Here is a 26,882-nt window from a genome sequence, read left to right on the forward strand (position 1 = left end):
TAAAGGACAGGTCTACTGGTGATGAATTCTCTCCGTTTTTGTTTGTCTGAGAAAGTTTTTTTTCCTCCTTCACTATTGATAGATAATTTTGCTGGGTAGAGAGTTCTAGGTTTGGTGACTTGTTTTCTTTTAGCACTTTAAATATTTCACTCCACTTTCGTCTTGCTTGCGTGGTTTCTGACAAAATGTCTTCTGTAATTCTCCTATAAATACATTTTTTATTTATTTAAATTTTTTAACCTCTGGCTTCTTCCAATATTTTCTCTTTGCATTTTGTTGTTTTCAGTTTGAATATGAAAGGAATAAGTGTTACTTGATTTTTTTCTGGATATGTAGTTTGGTGTTTGTCATTAATTTGGGGAAGTTCTTGGCCATTATTATTTCAAATATTTTTTTCCGGGCATGTAGTTTGGTGTTTGTCATTAATTTGGGGAAGTTCTTGGCCATTATTATTTCAAATATTTTTTTACATTATGTTCTCTCTATTCCAATTACACATTACACCCTTTGAAATGTATCTTATAGTTCTTCGATGTTATATTCTGATTTTTTTTTTTTTTTTGCCTTGTTTTGTTTTTCATTCTGTTTTTCTCTTTGCATTTCAGTTTGGAAAATTTCTAGTGACATCCCAGGTAAACAAAGGAACAATACATTTTTAGAGAAGTGACAGACAAATGAAAAGGTCTTTGTGTTTCTGGGGCAGCAAATTGTGGGAAGGAACTATATGGGGAAACTAATGTAAAATAAAGGCTAGTTAGTAAAATTTATTATGTAGATTTCTCTGGGTTGATAAAGGATCTAGAGTTGCTCTTCGTGGTTAACTTTTATCCTTCCTGGTAGTGAGGGGGTGGGGACAACTTTACAAACTATATCCTGCTTTTAGACAAATAAGGAGAGGGCAGAGGGCTTTTCTTGTATCTGCTTCTTCTCAATAGCCTTCAGATCAAAATAATGAAGAAACGATAAGTGGCTGAGAGAAAGGAAGCAAATAAAACCGAAGCAACTGCAAAGGGAGATTGTTCTTACTTTCATGACAGCCTGTACCACCCTACTGTAGCCTCTGCCCATGTCCACTTTTAGTAATTAAGAAATAACTACCAATGCAAAAATCCTTGATCATTTTCACTACAGCCATTACTATAGTTATCAACAGTATAGTCCCCTTATATAATTTTTTTTGAATTGACAATTGTCTATGGCCCCACATATGCCTGGACTAACTCTCTTTTCATTTGCGATTCTGTGATAATCCAGCTAAATATAACACTCGCATTCTAATCTTTTTAAAATCCAGTCATGAACAGTACACTTCCTTGTTCTAACACCTTGAAGAACCCTCTTTTGCCCAAAGGAAGAAACTTACGTGCCGCATCACTTCTGTACACTTGGTATCTCTCCATTGATATATTGTTATGGGAATTTTGTGCCAACCAAACTCTTTGTTCTTTGAATATACCTATTTCTTCTTTTGACAATTACATTTTTTTTTTCTAGAAACGGGGTTTTGCTCTGTTGCCCAAGCTGGCCTCAAATTCTTGGGTTCAAGTGATCCTCCTGCCCCAATCTCCTGTGAATATGCCTACTTCTAGGCCTTATTCTGAATTGTCTTTCTGTCTGAAATTCTTTCGCTGACAATTTTCCACTTATAAAGGCCTATTTCTTCACCCAATTCACATTTTTTTACATTCACTACAACCACTTTCTCACTATGCCAGCCCTCAATGATCATTCTACCTTTGGAAGTATACATCCATGTTGTCTGTGTCATGCATTCATAACTGAGCACCCACTACCTTCTATTTCTATGTATTTTTGTACACAGCTTCTTGTGTAGGGGAGAAAAACAAAATACTTTTCTTTCTATTTGTCTTAGGTTAATTTGCTGGAATGCTGTAAATTAGACTAACAAAAGGCAAATTAACAAGAGAAAACTAAACAGAAGTTTATTAACATGTGAAGTATATCAAGCACATGCAGAACAGTACCTAGAAATATATTAGTCAGGCAAATACAATTTATTAAATGAATTTTTGTTTTTGCTTTTCTATCTTTTACAATTTACCCTATGTTTGCTTGGAGTATTATAAAAATTATGTCACAGCTAGAATGTCTTTTTATTTATCTTCCTGGGAAGACATTAAAGAATATTTGAACAAGTTGTGGCAATTGATGGATTTCCTGGTTTCAGGCGTTAAATGAAATTATGAAATATATGAGTTACTTGTTACTCAGATATTCTTTGTTGCAAGTTCAAGAAATAATTATTAAAACCCAAAATTTTACATCTAAGTTATTTTAATTAGTTGAATACATTTTAATTGCCTGCTAGTCTTTTTTCATTCAGTGTTATGCACTGCTTCTATACACAATGATTAAAATTAGAAGACAAAATACTCAGCATCAGAAATAAAACTTAAATTGGAAATGCCATCATAACATTGCAGAGTTGGTACTAATGGGGTTCAGGACACTATACCCAAAATGTGGCACCTTGGCATTTGAGGAAACAGTAGACAAAAGGAGGTCACTGTCCGGCCTTCTTCTACACTTCTACCCTGAAGCAGGCCATAAAAGAATTCTTTGACTTTCCTCTCTGAATTGGTCATAAAACACTCTTTCCAGAGGTACCCTCCCTATACCTGGAGTAAAGGAACATCACTATCCTTGAAGACACAGAGATGCCAAGAAGAATCTGAACAAACAGGCCTTGCTGAGGTCCTGCAGTTTATTACTGTTAAACCATACACTTTTGGTCTCCAATCAGACTTCGACATGACTATCCATAAAAATACACAAATTGGGCCGGGTGCAGTGGCTCATGCCTGTAATCCTAACATTTTGGGAGGCTGAGGTGGTCAGATCACCTGAGGTCAGGAGTTCGAGACCAGCCTGGACAACATGGCAAAACCCTGTCTCTACTAAAAGTACAAAAATTAGCCGGGCGTGGTGGCAGGCACCTGTAATCCCAGCTACTCAGGAGGTTGAGGCAGGAGAATCACTTGAATCTGGGAGGCGGGGGTTGCAGTGAGCTGAGATTGCACCACTGCACTCCAGCCTGGGTGACGGGGGTGAGACTCCATCTCAAAAAAACAACAAAACCCCCCCACAAGTTTACCTGTTTCTTTGGGTTTTAATTTTCGTGTGAAGATTCTCATGCTATGTTAAACTTATATTAAATATATTTGTATGTTTTTCCCTTGGTCATAAAAAGGAACAAAATAATGGCATTCACAGCAACCTGGATGGAGTTGGAGACCATCACTCTAAGTGAAGTAATTCAGAAATGGAAAACCAAACATCGTAGGTTCTCACTTATAAGTGGGAGCTAAGCTATGAGGATGCGAAGGCATAAGGATTATACAATGGACTTTGGGGACACAGGGGAAAAGGTGTGAGGGGGATGAGGGATAAAAGACTATGCACTGGGTACAGTGTACACTGCTTGGGCGATGAGTATACCAAAATCTCAGGAATCACTACTAGAAAACATCTTCATGTAACCAAATACCACCTGTTCCCCAGAAACTATTGAAATAAATAAATAAATAAATAAGTAAATAAATAATGTAATCTGTCTTTTATTATAGGGATCTCAGCCATTACCTTGAGATGGATGAGGAAAAAAAAATTACCTTTTCTTCCCTCCCTTTGAATGTGTGCATTATAGGATGCGGAGGTGATTGGGATTGTTGCTAAAAGAGGAATTTAGGAAATATATTTTAGGCCATTTGGTGAGCAGAAGCTTCCCCTACCCACCTCCTCTGCTCCACTCCCACCCAACCATTAAATCCCTGTAAAGAGCCTACGTGACTCATAACTAAGCTATTTTCAGTTTACAAAATTTTTAGATTAAACAAAGTTCACCAATCCAAGAAGCTACCTCTGATGAAGCAGCACTAACAGCTGTGCTCTAGACTTCAGACTTCAAAAGAGCCATTTTTCTCACAGTTAGTAATAACAAACATTTCTGTACACAGCCTTTTATCACCCTGTATATTTCTTAGTATTCCATAGATCCTCCAAGTTAATTGAACATGCACTCTCTAATTATCTAATTACTTAATGAAGCATGTCTCAATTAAGGGACTTCTGGCAACCTGCAGGCATTTAGCATGCTCTTTGGTGAAGTGCTTCCTCTACTGAGCGATTAGCAGTAATGAGTTCAACTGTCTCAAGAGCATAGGGACTATCCTTTTAGGCCTCCAATTGTACTGATGGTTTGCCACCCTGCCCCCACCCCATAATCTTTTCTGCCTGAAATGGAAAATGCATACTTCCCTGCAGAGCTTAAGATGTGAATCAAAATTTAGTTCCTGTGGATTGGAGTCAGATGCAAGCCTCTTAGTTTTCTTTAAGGAACTAGAGACAATATGAATAGCTTTGGGTCCATTTTTAGCCCAACGGTTCTCAAACTTGTTTGTGAACAAGAATTTGCTGGAGAAGCTTGTTCAGCACAGATTCCTAAACTCCACATGCAGAGATTGTGCTTCCTTTAGTGGGGAAAGGAGCTCAGGAATGTGCATCTTCTGCAAGCAACCCAATGCATTCACATGCAGACATTTTGATCAACAGGACAGCTCATCATTGGGCATTGCTTGTGTGGTTTTGAGAGGGTCCATGACCAGTCCCCATGTTACACAGTTGTCCCTTGGTGTCTGTGGAAGATTGATTCCAGGACCCTAAAGTAGATACCAAAATCCTGGGATGCTCAATCCTCCATTTGGCCCCCTGTGTCCTCAGGTTCCATATCTGCAGATTCAACCAACTGCAGATGAAAAGCCAGTCTTCCATATCCACGGAACAGATGTGGAGGGCTGACTGTAGTATAAATCTGTTGGTGAGGCTTTTTTCCTCCTTTTTTTTTCTCTCTCTCTTGCATAGGGAATGCCTAAATGTTAGTGGGAACACATGAAAATAAAGATTATTAATATATTAGTATAATTCTGATAAAATAGATTACATTGAATAGGTATCAGAATGAGAAAATTATCTTTTTTATTTTAAAGATTTCTCCAAAAGATAACATTTTCTTTTATCCCATTATTTATAGACACTCCAGCCCAATTGAGTTGCTTGCAATTTGCTCCAGCTCATACATTAATGACCTAGCTCCTAGTCCATTTTTGTTTCCACCATTTCATGAGATCTGAATGTCACTCTTAATTTTAAGTTTTTATTATGACCAAAGTCACTGAGTTACTCTAGCCCACTGCTGGCATTTTAGACAGCAAGGATAAAAAAAGTAATATAATCATGAGCCTAGAGAAAAGTAAAATGCCAGTATTCCACCAAATAGATTAGTAATTATACTAGCAGAAATAAAGGACAGACATGGCTTCAGGGGGTCCTTTTGATCTGTTCATGGTGGAAAAAACCCTTAATGTGTTCATACATGATTCTCAGTGACTTCTAGAAACTGCCTTTGTCATTGAAATACAGAGCAACCGCAGAGTAACAAGAATCAGACACTTCTGTTCTTGTAGTAGCTGTTTCATGTCATTTACAAATTCAGACCATTGAAACCGTCAAAGTAATTTAGTGACAATGTGATCAGTTTTAAACTCCAATGTTCCTTCCTTTTAGGAAGCACCATAACCTAACAAAAACACATTAAGAAATAGCCGCGGCATTTATTTCCCATTGTGTATTTTACAGTGTATAACACTGCAATGGCTTATACTGATAGCTGCTAAGTATTTTGCTTCTCACCAGAACCTTGCATCCCTTTTCTCTTATTAAAAATAGATATCTTTTAAAATCAATCAATTTCTCTTTCATTCTTTCTCCCTAACTCCCCTCCAAGAAAAAAAGTGACATTAATTTTATTTTTAGTGTTCATTGAATTTTATGCACAATATATTCACATCAAAAGTTGTAAGAACATTTTGGATTGTTTCACATCAAATTAGAAATTCTTTTCAGATAATTGTCTATTGACTCTAGATAGAGAAAACTGAAGTAATTTAATTCACTATAAAGAAGTTCTAGAGACAAAATGATTTAGTGTTACTAAATGATTTGAACCCAGCTATCTCATTTTGTTGAGAAATAAATTGTCAGAGCTTTCAAATATAATTGATCTGAGTGGGGACAAGGCATTAATACTCTTCAAAAACACCCAGGGGATTCTACTGCAGGGTTATGTAGCAAGCCCCTAGTTTAGGCAAATAGGAGCCACATACTGAGTTGGGTACCTTGCCTCTGAAGAAGATGAGGGATAGGTGAAATGGCTGTTGTTACAAGGACACAGAGGTCTGGTTAAAAGTTGAACAATAACTTTTCATTTATTTAAATTTCAGCTGGAAAAGATAGATCCTAAAAAAAACAAAAAGACTGGAATATATAAAATGCACCCCCATAAGCACTTTATACCGTTTGTTTCCTATCTGACAGGTCAAGAAATGAAAGGTAGGTGTCTTATCCTTGATTAGAGAGTAAATGAGTCAGGATCAGGATTGCACTTTGCAGCCCTACATGCTTTAGTTTCTTATTGGTCTGACAGAACCCTGTCTCATTTTGTGTGCCTTTATGGTGTTTGTCATGCTCAGATCTGTCATACAGTCAGCTGTACTCATGTGTGTGGACCTGCCACAGGAAGATGAGCCCTTGGTAGATGGAGGCAGTGCCATTGGTCCAGCATCTCCCCCAAAGAGCTCGGCCACGAAAGGCACTGCCCACTAAAGGCAGAAATGAGAGGGCTACCTCTCCTTGGAAGGGTAACAAGAGTTAGCATAGAGAGAAGGGCACTGAGCATAGAGTCTGAAGATCTCAGCTCTAGTTTCTGGCTTTGTCACTCATTTGTGGGTTATTTGGGACCCTACTGAGCATCAGTTTTCTTGTCAACAAAATAGGAAATCTGTTTCCCATACTCTTCTCACAAGGTGATCACAAACTTTGTGGATTGTGGATCAAACACAACCATAAAGAAGGTAACAGTTTGTGGATTAGCAGCTACTTAAAAAAAACATAAATTATGGTAGATGACACGGTGCAGCCAGTGAAAAGAGAAATAGGCATGGGATCGAAGGTCTAGCTCGGGTACTAGTTTGGTCTTTTTTATTTATTATTTATTTATTTAGAGACAGGGTCTCCCTCCGTCACCCAGGCTGGAGTACAGTGGCACGGTCACGGCTTACTACAGCCTCAACTCCCCGGGTTCAGGTGATTCTCCCACCTCAGCCTCCTGAATAGCTGCGACTACAGGCACACACCACCACACCTGGTTAATTTTTTGTATTTTTTTGTAGACACAGCGTTTTGCTGCATTGCTGATCTCAAACTAGTGGGCTCAAGTGATCTGCCTCAGCCTCCCAAAAATCACCTACTTATTTTGCTTCTACGTTTATATCATTTAATTTTTCTGAACCTTAATTTCCTCATCTCTAAAATTAGGATATGTATACCTGGCATGCTTACTCAAGTGAATCTACTCATTCTATAAAAATAGAGTGAGTTAGCATTTAACTGTACCAGGGATGAGGGATACAGCACTGAATAAGGTAATGGTGGCCCTGACTTGGTGGAACTTAAAGCCTCATGAAATAATGGATGTGACGCTACTTTGTAAATTGTAGTGTTATGCAAACATGTAAGTATTATGACTATTGTTAATGTTACATTAACAATAGTGACAGAAGAAGGACTTCTAGATAAACATGAAAAAACAACTATTTATCTTCTGCTGTGGTTCCAAATATTCCAAATATAAGTAAAACTCTCAGCAGTTTCTGAGTTGCTGTTCAGAGAATACATGAGATCAGCTTAAAAAGGTGGATTCGTTTGGGTTCCACCTTTGTCATATGTATATTTGAAAATATCTATCAGTGTTTCATATGTTTAAGTACAAATGATATGATGATAATAAATCAAATCTTCCAAGTCTTTAATTGAATACTGGCTATCATGAGGTCCTAAGAGAAATTCCACTATTGTTTTCAGGCCATTGGGATACCATATAAGGAATTAACTGTCATTTTAATAAATGTAGTTAATTCCATCATGTCCTAATAGGCTGGGTCAGTGGTCAAATTGCTGGGGAGATTGGGGTTGACAATAGTCTATAAACTACAAGGAAGGGCTCACCATATGTGGTAAGAGTTTTGTTTCAAATAATTTTAATCTAATTTAGTGTTTTAAGTAAAAGCTAAAGCCATGGTAGGTTTTTTTGTTTTTTTCAAAATAATTCCCGTTGTATTTATCTATATTATTTTTCTTTCAGTATGTTCTGTCACTCAATTAACAGCATAGTATATTAGCTTTCCAATTCTGTTTATTGTGTCTTTAAGTAAACTTAATTTATATAAAATAGTCTAAAATAAAGGGCAAAACACGTACATTTAACTGGTAACTTCTGTTTTATACAGTCTCCCTTTTTATTCTTTTTATTGATACTATTGTAACTACAATAAAAACACACTTGCCTTTAAATATGCCATTGGGTGAAGCTTCACCACCACTACAAATCCTAGTGAAAATGCTGAAACTCATTGTGAATGATGATCACCTAAGCTGTAAAAAAACTCAGACATGGAACCATAAACACTGGAGGAAAGGCCAGGCAAGCTGTTGATTCGATTGCCATGTCACTCAGATACCTTCTCAAATGGAAATGTGTTTGCATCTGGCAAATGAGGCTCCTCCTCCCTGGACAGCAGGAGACTCGTTCTCTGATTAGGACCTTGTTAGACTGTCAGAAATGGAGAGTCTAGTTGAGGGAAGGTGTCCCTTTGGCACCAGCTCTGCAGGCTGTGAGGAGATGACATTTACATTCGCATCTATGTACTGTGCTCAGCACTGCACTTCAAAGCAAACCCCTTCAACAATTTTCAAGCTAATGAGTACCTCACACTGAACTTCTGTCTGGTGCTTCAAAAAGCATTGCTGTGTTTTGAATGTGATCTCTTTCACATGAAGCTTATATTGGGGTCATTAGGAAATCAGTGCTCAGAAACCCTTTATAGAGTTTTATAACCCTTGGTGTTTTCATCCCCGACTTCAGAAGTCATTGGCCTGAGACTCTCCTATAACATATAAATGTCTCATGATGGGAAGCTTCAAAGGCAAATACTTGCAAATGAGTGGGGGGGAAAAAACTCATGAAATAACGAGCAATTCTTCAACAATTCCTTCTTAAATTATAACCTTGATATATGTCATTTAACCAAGTGGGATCAGAGTTAGAGATGAGAGTGCAGTATTGTCTTGGCTAACATTGTTTTCAGTTTCTTTTTTTTCTTTTTCAACCTAAAGATTATTTTCCATTAACTTTCCACAAATTCTCTAATAAAGTAATGGATCCAAAACCTAACTATCCCCTGGCTAGTGTTCGGCCAAATAGACTCCTGCAAAGGCTCTTTACTGTTTTCTGTGTTGTGCTTTGGGGGCTGGTTTACTACTGTCTCCCCAGCACCTGGAATAGTGTGTAGCATATTTAGGCACTTGGTAAATATTGGTTAAGTGAATGAATACATATGATCCTTCTGTCTGAATTGAAGATTGGCCACTAGAAAGAACAAAGTTATCCACTTTCCATAAAGCACATGATTGGCATTTCTGAGGACTCACAGCCTTGCTGTGATTGATATCTACTAGTTCATTAGGCCTCTGACTTTCCCAAGACAAAATGGAAAGACAAACAATTGTAAGATGGGTCAAATGAAGACAGAGGTGCTGCCTTCAAAAGGCTTACAATTTAATTAGGAGATAGATTTGTAAGCAGCTCCTTACCAGACACTGGTAGAAACAAGTGCAAGAGTATAGAAGAATCTTATCTGTGTGATGTCCTCTTTCTTTACTAGGAAGTAGGTGGTTGCCTCTAAATCTGCCATGGAAGACATCCCCATTTGAACCGCACAAGTGGTTGTGAAGCTTGATCCAAGTAAATTGGTGAGGAGCTGATGGCTGTATTCAGCAATACTGTACCAGACTCCCTGGCTAGGGCAGGCAAGTGGTAAATACTTACTGAGTGGGGAAAATGGTATCTATCATGGGGAAATCTCTCACTTGGGATTACCAAGACCTTGATTGTTTTTTATTTTTATTTTTATTTTTTTGTCATTTTGTGACCTAGGCTGGACTGCAGTGGTGACATGATTGATCACTACAACCTCAAACTCCTGGGCTCAAGACAGTTGAGCTTCAGTCCTCAGTAGCTAGGACCACAGGATTGTGCCACCATGTTAATCTATGCTTTTTTTTTTTTTTTTTTTTTTGAGAGATGGAGTCTTGCTATGTTGCCTAGGCTGGTCTTGAACTCCTGGCTTCTCACCTTGGCCGCCCAAAGTGCTGAGATTACAGGTGTAAGCCACTGTGCCCAGCCTGAGACCTTGATTCTTGGCTTTATTTTGCTTATAACCCTGTGGTGTTGAAAAATTTATTTAAGTTTTCTGGGGCTCAATTTTCTTTTCTTTCTTCTTCTTTTTTTTTTTTTTTGAGATGGAGTTTTGCTCTTGGTGCCCAGGCTGCAGTGCAGCGGTGCGATCTCGACTCACTACAATCTCTGCCTCCGAGGTTCGAGCAATTCTCCTGCCTTAGCCTCCTGAGTAGCTGGGACTGCAGGTGCCCGCCACCATGCCTGGCTAATTTGTTGTATTTTCAGTAGAGACAGGGTTTCATCATGTTGGCCAGGCTGGTCTCGAACTCCTGACCTCAGGTGATTCACCTGCCTCAGCTTTCCAAAGTACTGGGATTACAGGAGTGAGCCACCACGTCTGGTCCAGTTTTCTTATCTGTAAAGCAAAAGAACTGAGCCAGATTTCTAAATGGTCATGGTTTATGATTTCATGAACTGCAAGAAAACTTCTTATCCATATCTAGAAGTGGAAAATATAAATAAACAAGTAGCCTCTAAGAGTATGAACATTAAGGCATATTCTGTAGCTCTTACTAGAAGGAAAATCAAGAGGAGAAGGAATTGATCCTCACTGTATGAGTCCAGTAGTTCAGCATCAGCCCTCTAATAGTCTGAGATGACAAGGGCAGTGCATCTTCATCTCTGTAAGGGTATTTCCTCCTTACAGCTGGTGAGCTGGCAATCTTGCTAACTTCCAGATGAAAAGTTATCAGTTTGGGATCTTTATAGGATTTTATTCAGCCACTCTCCCCACAAGGAATGTTGTTCATAAGAGGGACTTTCTGAAGAAGATAGTGAGTTTGGGATGACACATCCTAGGGTTATTAGTTGCATGACTTGATGTGAAATGAGCAGTCTAATCTACTCAGATAAAAGTATGAAATGGCTATATGTTCTTTTTGACAGGAGAACTTCCAGGCCTTTCAGGCCAAATAATTAATATAAAAGTAATACTGAGTGAAAGTTAAATGGCTGAGAATTGTTAATGCAAACCAGAGAGAGTGGACATCGACATTATAAGAGATATTCCAGGAATCCAAATCCTTGTACAAGCTTGCCAAACCCGTGTTCTGTAGGCTGGATGTGGCCCAAGACAGCTTTGAATGTGACTCAATACAAATTCATAAACTTTCTTAAAACATTACAATTTTTTTGAATTTTTTTTTTTTAGCTCACTAGCTATCATTAGTGTCAGTATGTTTTATGTGTGGCCCAAGACAATTCTTCTTCCAATGTGGCCCAGGGAATCCCAAAGATTGGACACCCCTCCCTTAGCAGGACAAATGGCCAGAGGGACACAATGGTAGTGGATAGCTTTTTGGTGGATGGGGTATCCATGAGGAAATTCTACCTAAAAGAGTGAATTTCTTGAACAGACCTTCAACTGCAGCACACATGAGGTATAGAAACTGAAAGAAACATTACATAAAGGGAATCAGACTTTGCACATTAATCAACCTATTTTTGAGGGACTCAAGCCAGTCCAAAGATGTCATCTAGCTCCATGGTAAGAAAATGTTTGATTCATATCTCAGTATCTTTAGGACTTTGGGGTAGAAAACTCAAATGTGTGAGAAAAACTGAAGCAGCCATTGTTGTGGGCCACAACCCAAAATGGACAATTGCTCCCATGTAAACTTATCTTTAGGCTTCTTAATAAAGGGATAGAGTTGAAGAGTTTTAGACACTAAGAAAATTATCTGAGAATCCTTCTTAAATGAATAATAAGTCATATTGGTGATAATAGTTTGGTGACAAGTGGATGTAGGATTCCTAAAACTTGGTTGTAGAGCCTGGAATAATGGCTCTATTCTTTGGAGGTTTCAACATCCTCAGGCTTCATGTTAGAATCAGAGAGGTTTACTCTGAGAGTCTTCCCTGAATGGAACCTCCTCCTCCCCCCAGCATCCTGTTGCACAGCAATCAATTATTTCTCAATGTCCGCGATTATACTTGCCATAGTTGTATGTGGGATTAGAGGGTGGTGGAAGAAATGTAGAAGACAGTAGAAGAAAGCCACCTTCTCGTGGCCAAGAATGCCACCTGCCCAGGTAAAATTATCGTAATCCTGGGAGGGAATTCAATTTATAGTTTTTCTTTCTTGCTTTACATACATTTTAGGTGATTCAGCATTGAGGGGAGATATGATCCCTGCTATGAGGAGCATGAAGGACTGGTGTGGGGTGAGCCCCCTGCCATCCCTGTTTGGGGAGTCTTTCTCCATATTTGTGGGTCATTCATAAACCTAGAATAAAAATAATTTAAAAATAAGAACGCTGTAAACAATAAAAGGCAAAGTGAATGAAAAACTTAGTTAAAAGAATAAGAGACTATTTTTTAAAACGAGAAGAAACAAAAACAGTATGAGAAAACTAAAAGAAGGGTAAAAATGTGTCACAAAATTGTAATATGGAAACTAAAACAAAGGGGTCAAAAGTCAAAAAGCTGAACTAGAGAATTTGAAAAATAACAAGAAAAAATTAAAATATACATTATTAAAAAGGATAAAAATAGTTAAAGAGGAAATTTTGGAATGTTTTGCAAGGAAAATTGTCTGAAAGTGTATACAACTAAGTATTGTGTGTGATTATCTCTGGGTGGGTGAGAATATAATTTTTTTAAAGTATTCATTTTGCTTGTTTGTATTATGCAATTTCTCTGAAATTATCTTGTATTGCATATGTAAGAAAAAAGGGCATTTTTCATGTGCCCCTGAAAAATGTGAAAATAAATAGAAGCGAAAAAGCATTTATTTAGAATAAAATGGTAAAGACTGTAAAGAAAGACAAAGAAAGCAAAGAATAATGAATATTTCATAAAACAGGGCAAGCCAGAAATTAAATGATTCAAAGAACCAAAAAATATACCATAAGAATATTTTGTAGTATGTTTAAGAGAATGAAGAATTTTTAAAAAGGAAAACAATTAAAAGACCTAAAGAGGCTGGGCACGGTGGCTCAAGCCTGTAATCCCAGCACTTTGGGAGGCGGAGACGGGCGGATCACGAGGTCAGGAGATCGAGACCATCCTGGCTAACACGGTGAAACCCCGTATCTATTAAGAAATACAAAAAAAAAAAAAACTAGCCGGGCGAGGTGGCGGGCGCCTGTAGTCCCAGCTACTCGGGAGGCTGAGGCCGGAGAATGGCGTGAACCCGGGAGGCGGAGCTTGCAGTGAGCTGAGATCCGGCCACTGCACTCCAGCCTGGGTGACAGAGCGAGACTCCGTCTCAAAAAAAAAAAAAAGACCTAAAGAATTTTTTGGGGTAAGGCCCTTTGTTAGGGGCAAATCTGGGCACATACCTCAGCTGGAGGTCACCAAACATGTCCTGATGGAGGAGGTACAAGGGCAAAGAACAAGTCCCTACCTTTTCTTGCTCACCTTATTTTTAGGGTCCTGGCTCCTGTGTCCCAGTAAAAATGTCCAGCCAACGTTGTGGCAGAATCACATTTCCCTTGCTCCACATACATCTGATGAAGCAGTCATGACAAGAGGTATACTCACAGTTTCTGAAAATGCCTTCAAGATGGCAGTTATGAGTTTGCTGTCACTCTTCATGGTCTTGGCAGTTTTCGTCTGTGCCTTGAATGCTGTAGCTGGCCTCCAGAGCAGCAGCATTGGCATCTTCTCTGGGATCTTGTTAGAAATGCAAAAGCTTGCTCCCCCACCACTGAACTATTGAGTCAGAACCTCCAAAAATGGGGCATAGGAAACTGAACAAGCTCTTTAAGATAATTTATTTTATTTTTTAGACAGGATCTCACTCTGTTGCCCAGGCTGGAGTACAGTGGTACAATCTTGGCTCACTGCAGTCTTGACCTCCTGAGCTCATGCAATCCTTCCTCCTCAGCCTTCTGAGTACCTGAGACTACACCAGGGCACCACCACGCCTGGCTAATTTTTAAATTTTTTGTAGTGACTAGGTTTTGCCATGTTGCCCAGGCCTGTCTCAAACTTCTGAGCTCAAGTGAGCTGCCTGCCTCAGCCTCCCAAAGTGCTGGGATTACATGTTTGTGCCACCAGGCCTAAATGAGATTTTTAAACACAATAAAGTTTGAGAATCACTGCTGTAGGGGTACCAAGGAGTTCGATGTGGGATTTGGAGACAGAGTAAGGGAGTTTAGATGTTGGGAGAGAAGGTGGTAAGTGGATGAGGACTCTGAGCTAATCAACACTACGGGATATGGGGTCTTGGTGGGAAGAACAAGAAAAATAAAGTATTGGGACTATGGAGACAGTAGTGAGGTGGGAAATAGTCTATAGCAAGCTAGTTTAACCAATGGCCCATGAGCCGCATGCAGCCCAGGACGGCTTTGAATGCGACCCAACACAAACTCATAAACTTTGTTAAAACATTATAAGATTTGTGTGTGTGTGTGTTTTGTTTTGTTTTTTGTTTTTTGCTCATCAGCTCTTATTAGTGTTAGTGTATTTTATGTGTGGCCCAAGAAAATTCTTTTTCTTCTTCCAATGTGGTCCAGGGAAGTCAAAAGATTGGACACCCCTGTTCTACGGTGAAGAAACCATGTTTGAATCTTAGCACTACCAGCTGAGTGGTCGTAAGCACCGTAGGGTTAGATGATGGGGCGATTGTTACTTTTCTCTTAGGATAGTTTTAGGGCTGCAAAGCAAATTAATGTGAATGTGCCTGACGTATAGTCAATGCTCAATAAATAGTACTTGAATTTGAACTGAAGTGGGGAGCTGAGGGGATGGGGAAGAAGAGTGCTGAGGGAAGCAGTTCCTTTCATTCTCACAGTGACCCTGGTGACCCTGGCTCATTCAAGCAACTCCTGCCATTGACACTTCCCATTCCCAGAATCTAGGCAACCTGAAATTACTTGAACAGATGAATTCTCAACTTGGACTTATTTAAACAATGAAGCAACTATTTTGCCTGTCTTCTGTTGAGGCGAATTAAACACACCTTGCAAAAGATGAAAGGAATAGGTTTCCTCAAAATTGTTAATTTTGCACTGTGTTGAGGTTGGAAGATGACCAGTGCAGCCCATGCAAGCAAAGAATAAGGGTGTGTGGCAGAGTGAAAAGTATAGCATCATCTGCTCAGCGGGAGAAGATCTGGGCTTGAACCGACCCTGATCTGTGCCTTCCTAACTGTGTAGCCTTAGCAAGTTATTTAATCTCTGAATTGTAGGTTCTTCATTTGTAAAAGAGGGATAATTTCCCACCTTCCAGGATTGTAAGGATTGTAGAAAAATGTAGGTGAAGACATCCCTAATGGTGCCAGGCACATGACAACTGATAAGAAGTGTTTTCTGAAGATCACTTTAATACTTAGCCTTTTCCATTGGTCTATATCTCTGTTTTGGTACCAGTACCATGCTGTTTTAGTTACTGTAGGTTTGTAGTATAGTTTGAAGTCAGGTAGCGTGATGCCTCCAGCTTTGTTCTTTTGACTTAGGATTGTCTTGGAGATGCGGGCTCTTTTTTGGTTCCATATGAACTTTAAAGCAGTTTTTTCCAATTCTGTGAAGAAAGTCATTGGTAGCTTGATGGGGATGGCATTGAATCTATAAATTACCTTGGGCAGTATGGCCATTTTCACGATATTGATTCTTCCTATCCATGAGCATGGTATGTTCTTCCATTTGTTTGTGTCCTCTTTTATTTCACTGAGCAGTGGTTTGTAGTTCTCCTTGAAGAGGTCCTTTACATCCCTTGTAAGTTGGATTCCTAGGTATTTGATTCTCTTTGAAGCAATTGTGAATGGAAGTTCATTCATGATTTGGCTCTCTGTTTGTCTGTTACTGGTGTATACGAATGCTTGTGATTTTTGCACATTAATTTTGTATCCTGAGACTTTGCTGAAGTTGCTTATCAGCTTAAGGAGATTTTGGGCTGAGACAATGGGGTTTTCTAAATATACAATCATGTCATCTGCAAACAGGGACAATTTGACTTCTTCTTTTCCTAACTGAATACGCTTGATTTCTTTATCTTGCCTGATTGCCCTAGCCAGAACTTCCAACACTATGTTGAATAGGAGTGGTGAGAGAGGGCATCCCTGTCTTGTGCCAGTTTTCCAAGGGAATTTTTCCAGTTTTTGCCCATTGAGTATGATATTGGCTGTGGGTTTGTCATAAATAGCTCTTATTATTTTGAGGTACGTTCCATCAATACCGAATTTATTGAGCGTTTTTAGCATGAAGGGCTGTTGAATTTTGTCAAAAGCCTTTTCTGCATCTATTGAGATAATCATGTGGTTCTTGTCCTTGGTTCTGTTTATATGCTGGATTATGTTTATTGATTTGCGAATGTTGAACCAGCCTTGCATCCCAGGGATGAAGCCCACTTGATCATGGTAGATAAGCTTTTTGATGTGCTGCTGAATCCAGTTTGCCAGTATTTTATTGAGGATTTTTGCATCGATGTTCATCAGGGATATTGGTCTAAAATTCTCTTTTTTTGTTGTGTCTCTGCCAGGCTTTGGTATCAGGATCAGAGTCCTCAGAAATAATACCACACATCTACAGCCATCTGATCTTTGACAAACCTGAGAGAAACAAGAAATGGGGAAAGGTTTCCCTATTTAATAAATGGTGCTGGGAAAATTGGCTAGCCATAAGTAGAAAGCTGAAACTGGATCCTTTCCTTACTCCTTATACGAAAATTAATTCAAGATGGATTAGAGACTTAAATGTTAGACCTAATACCATAAAAACCCTAGAGGAAAACCTAGGTAGTACCATTCAGGACATAGGCATGGGCAAAGACTTCATGTCTAAAACACCAAAAGCAATGGCAGCAAAAGCCAAAATTGACAAATGGGATCTCATTAAACTAAAGAGCTTCTGCACAGCAAAAGAAACTACCATCAGAGTGAACAGGCAACCTACAGAATGGGAGAAAATTTTTGCAATCTACTCATCTGACAAAGGTCTAATATCCAGAACCTACAAAGAACTCAAACAAATTTACAAGAAAAAAACAACCCCATCAAAAAGTGGGCAAAGGATATGAACAGACATTTCTCAAAAGAAGACATTCAAACAGCCAACAGACACATGAAAAAATGCTCATCATCACTGGCCATCAGAGAAATGCAAATCAAAACCACAATGAGATACCATCTCACACCAGTTAGAATGGCGATCATTAAAAAGTCAGGAAACAACAGGTGCTGGAGAGGATGTGGAGAAATAGGAACACTTTTACACTGTTGGTGGGACTGTAAACTAGTTCAACCATTATGGAAAACAGTATGGCGATTTCTCAAGGATCTAGAACTAGATGTACCATATGACCCAGCCATCCCATTACTGGGTATATACCCAAAGGATTATAAATTATGCTGCTATAAAGACACATGCACACATATGTTCATTGCGGCACTATTCACAATAGCAAAGACTTGGAATCAACCCAAATGTCCATCAATGACAGACTGGATTAAGAAAATGTGGCACATATACACCATGGAATACTATGCAGCCATAAAAAAGGATGAGTTTGTGTCCTTTGTAGGGTCATGGATGCAGCTGGAAACCATCATTCTTAGCAAACTATCACAAGAACAGAAAACCAAACACCGCATGTTCTCACTCATAGGTGGGAACTGAACAATGAGATCACTTGGACTCAGGAAGGGGAACATCACACACCGGGGCCTATCATGGGGAGGGGGGAGGGGGGAGGGATTGCATTGGGAGTTATACCTGATGTAAATGACGAGTTGATGGGTGCTGACGAGTTGATGGGTGCAGCACAGCAACATGGCACAAGTATACATATGTAACAAACCTGCACGTTATGCACATGTACCCTAGAACTTAAAGTATAATAATAATGAAAAAAAATACTTAGCCTTTTCCCTGAATAAGGCCAAGGGAGGCTACTCCACTGCTTCACCTGAGTAATTCCGCCTTTGGACGATTAACAAGGACCCTTCTGAAGAATTCGTATTGTTAATGGTCCCTTATGTGTTTATGTGACACGGTTCCTTTACATTTGGATCCTTCACATTCCCCACGTTTTCCTAGGCTGGGAAGAACATTTGCAAAGCCTGTGGATCAGCTTCTCTGTGCAAAATAGGATGTTGTGGGCCCTGACTCTTTCTTATGTCTGGATTACAGGGTCAGGGAAGTTCTTCTCCTTTCCTACTGTCTTGTGTTCAGAGACCTTCTAGCTGCAAATGGGATTTCTTTCTAGGCCAACATGAATAAGATTAAGACAAGAAGTTGCTGGGAAACAGCATCATTACATGGACCCTGATTCTATTGTAAGGCCAAGGGGATTGCAAAGTGAGGGTCTTTTTTGTTTCTGTAATAGTCTCCACTAGAGAGAGAGTGGGAGAGAAAAATCAAACAATCAGTCTGCTTTCTTGCCTGAGGCTCCATAATTTGCCTTTTACTTTCTGCATTTTCATATTTGAGTCTGAAAAGCAGAGGACCAAAACAATCAGCAACAGATGTCCTCGTGAATCTGCACGTTACACGAATTCAGTTAGCATGCAAATTGTCATCCTAGGGCGATTCCAGGGGACTGCTGAAAAAACAGCAGGCCTGCTCTGAAAAATAGGTAGATGGCATGATTAAAATGTCTGGATCCAATCATATGTTTAATTACAGTCCCTTTTTTATCTCAACTACAATGACTGGTAGCTATTATGACACAATATTGAAAATGCGTAAGACGCATGGTGGCACTTGGAAGGCTAATAGGTGGTCTGTGTTTGATCAAAATGATCAAAGCTTCTCGCAGTGGAAAGGCCCCTCTCCTCTCTCATCTTATGCACTTAGACGAGCAAAATATGATTTATAGGAGACAGTTTATATGATTTTCATTCTCCAAGAGCAGGAGCATAATTTTTGTGCCACTGTTTTCCCTAGAAACATGGGAGCTTGACAATGCTCATAAACACATAGTAACTGACTCTATTCCACGGTTGTCCACAAGGCATCTCTCATGCTTCAGCTTTAATTTATTCTCATAGGTCCAAACACTGTCAAATTTTATTATTGGTACAATAAAAAAAAGACAAAATCTTAGTGCTGAGCACAGAGACTCTTGGTTATTTCATTCTATTCATACCTTCAGATTGTATTTTGAGACTTCAAATGAAACTAAATTTAAACTTCTCACAAGATGGTATGTTGAGCATAAAGCTTAACTGCTTGGTTGATATAAATACTGAATTTTACTATATAAAGTACTGAACCTGGTATTCAGCTAAAACTGCTATTGTGTCTATTATAAGAAAAAATTTACATTGGAATTTCTTTTCTTTTCTTTTTTTGTCTTTAGCTGGAACTCTGGAAAGTAGAGAAACAGGAAACATAAAACTAACTTGGTCGGCATGCCTCATCCTGGGATTTAACATGATGTAACCAGTATTATGGGGGGAAACTGTTTGCCAAAAACTTGATGAAAGCGCCCGGTATTAATTTGGACTACAATTTATCATATAAAAGTCTTTTACACATTTCACAGCTAGGTAGCAGTGTATTTTTCACATCTTGAAGGCCTTTGGTTAGAAATTTATACAAAACCTAGGTCGTGGTTTCTCTTGTGTACACTTGCTTTCATCTCTATTTTAGCTAGTATCCCACCCTACCATATTCTCTTTTTACATTGGTTATTGTCGTCTATAGGGATTAAAAAAAACCCTCTTCAACAGCAATAGGAAATTGAATGAAGTGTTTATTGTGCTACTGTTCTGTACTCAGCAATGTGCTGGGGACAGCGGGGGCTTCAGCTGACTTGTTAAGGCTTGGATCCTGTCTTTGAGGATTTGACAGCCAAGTGCCAGTTCTACAGTGAATCATCTGAGAAAGAAACAAAGATAAAGAGATAAATAAAAAGACAGATAAGGAGAGAGGTGAGGAGTTGGTGAGAGAGGGAAGGAAAAATTATGGGTAAGAGGGTGAGCAGAAAGAACAGTCAGAATCCTGTAATCTTTTGTCAGCTTTCACCTGCTACTACAGGTTCCCAGGGAAGGTTGGTGGCTCTGGGTGGGTTTGAGGGTAAACAGGATTCCAGGGAAAAGTGCACCATTAACTTAACTGCTCTAAGCTTTCTGCTCCAAACACTTTTGTTAATTCTAGCCATGAGAAGCTGATATATTCTGGGCAAGTCACAAATTGTGCCTTTATATCTGTGTTCCAAGACTGACCCTAAAAGCAGTGACCTATTTAGCTCTTACTCCAATTCAGCTCTTTTAGATCCTATACCAACTACTATCTTTCATTGCGTTCTTACCATATGCCAGGCATTGTACTAAGTACTCCATAGGTGGTTTTTTTCTCATCTAGTCCTCACAAAACTCCCCTTTCATGTAAGTACCATTTGCCTCAAATTTCAGGTGAAGAAAGTAAGACACAGAGAAGCTAAGCAACTTTCCCCTGATTAGGGCTCAAGTAGTCCGCATTCAGAACCTGGGTGTTTAACTGCTCTACTGAGCTATCCAAGTATATACTAACAGTAAGAAAATAAACCTAAAGAAAGATTGAGAAACTTAACAAGATAAAAAGATGGTACTTACTCCAGTATAGTCTTACTTTATTCCTGCCACTGACACTTTTATCCCTTCATAACACAAGCCAGTTTCATTCTAGTCTCTGCTTGTGTTTAACCGCATCCTCCTCTTTGGGAGAAGGATGGAGACGGGGTGTATGAGATGGTCCTGGTCATAAAGTATGTGCTGTAATGATGAGATGGAAGGTTGAAGTTGGAATAATTGCAGTAGAAGTTAAGCTGGTCTTTGAAAAATGAGGAGAAGCTGCCTAGGGAGTAAGGAGCAGGAGGACATTGCCATTTGTGTAGAAAGGGTATCTAGCAGAATGGAGGAGGCGGCCTGAATAGATGAAGGGTAGGAGCCATTTTGGGGTTTCTGCAGAGCTGCAATCCCAGCAGGGATGAATGACTGGTGAAGAGTAGGAAAGGGACATTAGGGAGGAACTTATATCAGGTTCCCTTAACTTCCCAAGTTGCATGCACACTCTCCCCACTGGTGGGCAGATGGTATTTTGGAAGAGGCTGGGTATTGAGACAGTGCGGCATGGAGTTCTCATACAGCCCCATGGTGGGGAAGATGCTGGGATTGCCCCAGGAGCAGAAGGGAACCTTCAGAGTTTCCATAAGTTGGTTAGTTTCATGAGGAGCCAGCAGAGTTGTTGCTAGACAGAAGTAGATAAAAAAAGGAGCCTTAAAAGAGGATGACCAGCAAAATTAATTGGCAGAAGATGGCAGAATGTTGATCGCCACAGCTGCATGCGTGTTACAGAATGTCAGCTACTTTTATTCCCTAAGAAACTTGCTTCTCTTGACAAAGCAATGAGAATGGTTACCAAATGTCACTGCTTCAGGGGGTTCAGAACCCCTTGTGTGTTCTGATAAACTGTAGGGCAGTCTACATCCATGCAGTGATTCTGACGTGCTCTCCAAACCCAGTCACCTCATGGTGAAAGAAAGACTTTAACTTAATAGTGTTTATACTTTATAGGAGTGTGCTGCCTCGTGTGTGTAGTCAAATATGAGGTGGTTTCCCCACCCTTAGTCGCACCCAATGGTGCATTGTTCTCCACGTCTAGAGATAGACCTGCTCCGATGCCCGTGTGCCCACTCTCTCACCCCCATTCTCCTTCCTGCCAGTGAAGCTTTGTCGCAAATTTGGGTTATGGCTTATTCTGTGACTCCGGAGTTTTCATGAGTCCATTAGCAGCAAAATCTGAGTCTAGCTTCCAGGCATAATGAGAAAAGCATCCTTTTACCTTGGGGCTTAATAAGAGCCTTTCCCAAAAGAAGCTTACACCTATTCTTGGTTGAAATAACTTACAAAGCATTTAATTTGGTTCATATTTTAAACCTCAAACACACTCTAATATCATTGTATTCATTTTCCGGGGCCGCCATAACAAATGATCACAAACTGGGTGGCTTACAACAACAGAGTGTTCTCTCATAGTTCTGGAGGCCAAAAGTCTGAAATCAAAGTGTTAGCAGGGTCATGCTCCCCACAAAGGCTCTAGGGGAGAACTCCTTCTTGCTTCTTCCAGCTTCTGCTGGCTCTAGGAATTCCTTGGTTGCATGAATCTAGTTTTTGGCTTCATATGGCTTCTCCTCTCTTGTGTCTCTGTCTTCTTTCTATCTCTTGTAAGAACACCTGCCGTTGGATTTAGGGGCCACCTAACTGATCCACGATGATCTCATCTCAAGATCCTTAATTACATCTGCAAAGAACCTTTTTCCAAATAAGATCATATGCACAGGTCCCACGGGTTATGAAGTGGACATATCTTTTTGGGGGCCATCATTCAATCCAGTAAAATAATATTCTTTACCTAGGCTTCTTTTTGGAAAGAGTGTACTCAACAAACGTCAGATATATCAAATGCTTTAAGTTAGTCTACTTAAAATGTAGAATGGTTCAGGACCATTACTGGTTGGTGACTAGGAAAGATATTTCCAGTTCTTTACATTTAAAAACTCTGTGTTTGAATCCTGGGTCCACTATTTGCCAGTTGCCAATAGGTCTCTCTTTTGCCAGATCCCTAACTCCTTTGTCTGACGTAGGAGCTGATGATTTCAGATGTTGGTGGGATAAAATGCCACATGATCTACTTTGTAAACTGACGAGTGGCACACAAGAATAAGGCAGAGGAGTTTAATATTGTTGGAAAGGCATGAAAACTTGCAAAGTGGTTCACGTGTTGTATGGAATGCTACAACAATGCTTTTGGGTCTGTGAAACCATTGAGGTTTATATCATACCACTTCAATTCACCTCTTCTAGTACGAAGCAACTGATTTTGAGTTAGCAGAATTTCCTCCTAATAAACTACATAGACATGTACTCTGTCAAAAAACATCTAATGGTAAGATGTTGTTACCTAACACGGCTGATGGAGAATAGGAGAGGGACATTAGGGAGGAACTTACATCAGGTTCCCTTAACTTCCCAGGTTGCACGCACACTTTCCCCACTGGTGGGCAGATAGTATTTTGGAAGAGGCTGGGCAAGATATTGTTACCTAACATCTTACCATTAGATGTTTTTTGACAGAGTACATGCAGTCCCTGGTACATGCTTTAGTCCTCAGAAAATAGCTCTACATAGCAAAATCTGTCTTGATTTGGTCATCTGTACTGTGCTTTCTGTCATTCAGCACTTATGGCCTATAGTAACAAAAGCAGAATCAGCAGTTTATGAAAGCCCAACAGACTTATGGGAAAGTGACTTTGTTGGATAAACACATTTAACTGAAGGGTTTTTATCACTGCAAAATCATACACCAGAGAAATGTTAATGCACAGAGATGATCTTTAAAGTGCCAAGATTGGAGTTTCAAAGCCATTTGTTTTAATGGTGTCTCATTAGCTGTAAAAAAGAAAAAAACTTTTGAGTGGCTATTTTATCTTACAAATGTTAAATATTCTTTGTAGACAGGAACTGTCTGTTAAAGTAATATTTGACATCTATCAAATCAAAAATACTTTACAATGAAAGACTGACATCTGTTTACTATATAGAAAAGGGTGCTGTGTATTTTTACTAGAAGGATTTTCCTTTAATAAGGCAGCCAAAAGTCATCTACACACACCAAACCGATTTATAGCCAAAACCTGTTGAATACCAACACAGCATCATGGCTGCTTAGCAATCCATTTTTTCCCCCAGTATTACTCTGACACTGGCGTTAAATTTGTATAGGAAATAAGTTTGTCTTTTTTTAAGGAAAAAGATATAATAGTTTCATTAAATCCTGGGTTAATTATTAATTTGGTAGACTTTAATCTTTTTAGTGCTCTCAACTTTGATTCCGTTATATTAGCAATCGATCTTCTTTATTTAAGAAGATCAAACTACAACTGAGCTGTTTTTATATTTTTTCAATCAGTGCAAGCAACAGCAAACACAGTCTGTATGTATGGCCTATTCCACCTGAGATCTGTTTAGGCCACTGCAATTAGGAGGAGATCAGACAGAAGGGAGTCAACTTGGTAGAGAGTTTAAATCTGTGTGTAATCTCATACAGGTGCTGCTTCCTGTGCTCTGGAAAAGCCCTCATCACAAAACAGGCCAACTGAGCCACACCTGGGTTTAAGCAGAACATCTGGACCTACTCTTACTCGCTCATGTTCTTCAAATCTTCCCTAAACAAATGGTGCTTTAGTGCAGATCTGACACCAGAGATTTGTAAGCCCAATGTGTACTGCCAAATCCAGTTTGACACAAAACACAGCTACTCTTCTTGAATCAAATACATTACAGATATGATACCCCAGTCACGTATTTCAATTAGTCAAACCTCAAGTAATTTATGGAGATCATTTCCACCAGTAGTAATAAATTTCCTAATGGCATTAACAATTAAACGGAATTTGAAGGAAAGGTTGAAATATATATCTATTAAATTAAATTCTCATTCATTGGTCATATGCTCTTTCTTTTTCTAGTCATACAACCATTGACCAGGAAAGTCCTGAAAATAAAATATGGATGTAGATATAATTAATAGAATGCCAGTTTAAATAGGTCCTGGTTTCCTTAGGAAAAAGTACATATTTGTTGAACTCAGTTACTTCTTAGATGTATAATTCTGAGATAGTTTTGCAATTATTTAATAACTATGTAAGTTAAGTATAATCTGGGCCTAGCATTTTGTTAGAATAGCCCAACTCATACTTCAGCAAACTACCAATGTAATATGTGCAGCCTTATACATGGCTTTTCAGTAGTATTTTATGTGGAATTTTGATATTTCATATCAAGCGGATGCCAGGGAGTGGGAATGGTCAGCATGAAGCATAAACGTTATAAAGGAGTAGGTGCGTCTTTTCTGGCTCCCATAAAATATGCAACAATAATGGGGATTGTGTAGAGGGTATCATTAATAGATGTGCACGTTTTAGATAAACACATCTAAATATATCTTACAGTATGAATATTTTGAATTGCTAACCAGTTCACAACAGTGAGTTATTACACTTGCTATGATGTTCTGCTTATTGTTTGAATTCCTTGGATTCAGTTGGTATGAGTGAAGTTCACCATCCTCGAGAAGGTTTGGGAGTAGAGAGATGGGAGGGACTGGGCATTGAAGGCATGATGGGACGGAAGATATGATGGAGAAGGAACACAAAGAGGACTAGTAATAAAGAAGCGGACTCTGGAAGGTTCGGAAAGCATTCTCAACTCTAAGGGGTGTTGATAGTTTAGCAGATAGTTCTGCAGCACAAAATGATGCCTTATTTTCTAAAGAATGAGGATGGACAGAGACTCCTTATCCTTTGGAATTCAGGGTAACCTGAGTGTATTCAGGTACTCCCAAGGTGGAGCTCATGAGAGGGCCTTTCAGAAGAGCAAATTCATCTGTCTTGGCTTTGTAGTGATGCAACTTGGTACTGAATCAAACTCAAGTGGTTAGTCATTCAAATAATGGAAGCACTTGATTTTTCTTCCCAAAAGTCTCTCTTCATCATAGTTTTTTGTTGTTTTTGTTGTTGGGTGGATGCGTGTTTATGATATTGAATGTGTGAACTAATCGGCTTTCAGGTTTGAGAATTCACAAGTTGGTACTATCTGTAACAACTTACTATGCTTTCAAAGTAATGAGATAGTAATAGGTTTTTTTTCCCTCTGACTCTTATATTTTGTGATGTGAATAGGTAAGTTACCCATATCAAAGTTAAAGTTTTCTTATGTTACTTTCTTGTATCCAGAAGAAGTAAGGAATATTTAGGCATTAGAAGGATTGCAGACAGCGTGGGAGTGGAAAAGAAAGCAAAGACTTTTATAAAGGGAAAAGCAGGCAAAGTGTGAGCGTACAAAAATAGAAGCTGAAGTGCTTCAGAATATAGGCATACAGATACTCTTTTTAAGATTACCAAGAAAGGTAAAGGATTGGGGGGGGGGGGGAGGAAATGTTCAAATTTAACAATTTGAAGAGAAATGGCTCTTCCAAGAGGAAAATGTGGTATAAGAGAGACATAGGATATCTTCTCTACAATTGTATGAGGGTCAAAGAATTTTTGTCTAGGAAGAATAAGTTCTGAAATAGATGTCTAATGGAGTATCTGTGGGAGCTTCCAAAGATGTAAACAGAGACATATGGAATAACCTAGGTTATAAATAGTGGGGTTAACACACTATCCGAGTATTAGAAAATGAATTTCTTAAAGGTAGAGAATATGACATGGATATATTTGATTTCCCAGCCCCTGGTATAAGCCCTGGCACATAGTACATACTCAGTGTTTGAAGAATGAGCAGAGCTATAAAGGTGTAAAAACTTCAGCCAGGATGGGAAAATAGCAAGGATGGGAAAGTATTTGTTAGATGGTAGCATGAGAATAGGGAAAAAGATGATTTTCTGAATTAAAAAAATTTAAAATATAACACAAACTAGCCTTTTTATGGATGAAATTTAGGTTGGAAAAGTTAATTCTAAAACTTCTTGTTGGAAAACATCTTTCAAAGTTTCAGATTGTGTTTTCCAGTTAAAACACACTCATTTGAGAATAAAAACACAATATAAAATTACGTGGTCCTGTTGGATAGTTTTGGAACAAA

Source organism: Macaca fascicularis, chromosome 8 (assembly GCF_037993035.2).
Source record: "Macaca fascicularis isolate 582-1 chromosome 8, T2T-MFA8v1.1".
NCBI classification, from domain to species: Eukaryota; Metazoa; Chordata; class Mammalia; order Primates; family Cercopithecidae; genus Macaca; species Macaca fascicularis.